The sequence below is a fragment of the Odontomachus brunneus genome, unplaced genomic scaffold (genome assembly GCF_010583005.1).
Source record: "Odontomachus brunneus isolate Ranch 3 - 2012 unplaced genomic scaffold, Obru_v1 Obru_scaffold_001, whole genome shotgun sequence".
Taxonomy (NCBI): domain Eukaryota; kingdom Metazoa; phylum Arthropoda; class Insecta; order Hymenoptera; family Formicidae; genus Odontomachus; species Odontomachus brunneus.
Window position 1 is genome coordinate 10,926 of NW_022639451.1, and position 1,146 is coordinate 12,071.

A 1,146-nucleotide genomic window follows, 5' to 3' on the forward strand; every position below is an offset into this window, starting at 1 on the left:
TTTGCATATCCGGCATCCCCTTAAGTATGAAATGTTTCTTTCTTGTTCTTACAATACTTACAAATGTCTATATTTTATATAATATATTTTATAAACATAACACATAAATATATGAATTATTTTTTTTTCTAATTTTAAGTGCCTTTACCTTTTTTATAATATATTTTATTTTCATGCACACTAATAATTACTTTTTTTTTGAGTGACAATTATTCCATAATTTTTTCCTTAATTATAGACTCTGTATTAAAGAACTTCTGAAACATTTCTTTTATAAGTCTAATTTCGGAACATTATAAATTTTTAGATATATATTTTAGATATATGCTAATGGACGATTTCTCCTAAAAAACAATAAAAAATGAATATTCGAAATAAACTATTATCTAATTCAATGGTTTTGGCATTCAATTCAAACATTTCAATAAATTTCTGTGATTTTTTCAAAATTTTCTGAGCACATTAATGTTATTTAATAAAGCGCGAATATAATAAATGACCATGAATTCGGTTTACGTTCATGGAAAACAACGGTCCGTTTTGGGGGTTAAACAACTGACTACAAAATGTACAAATATCAAATAACACAGGTCGGAAATTCCAACTTGGGTTGATATTAAATTAACTTCTCTCTCTCTCTCTCTCTCTCTCTACATACATATACATATATACTATGTTCAAATATGTCGGTGGCAAATTTAAGTTGAGCAGAAACGTACATCTTGAGCTCGAAAAGAACATCTTACAAAGCGCTAAAAATAGAACATTCATGTCAAACGATCTCTCTCACACTTCTGTGGAGACGTATTTATATATGCATATATATATACGTATATACCTACATATGTATGCGTACGTACGTACGTATGTATGCGTATAAGTTTGAAGATGGGAAACTGTCTCTAGAGACAAGTTAGCCGATAGCGTCAATAAAGTCTCCTTCGACATGCCAATGAGTACAAAATGTGTCTATTCTCTCATCGTCTCGAGTTTCGCGCGCAATATCGTTTACACGACACACAGCACAGGACGACAAATCATCCCGGCCCTTCGATCGCTGTCTTCAGGCGCGGTATATTAAGCGTTAGTATACGCTCCCACGAAACGGAATCCCTGAATAACCGCGAGTGATATTAAGGGAGGGGA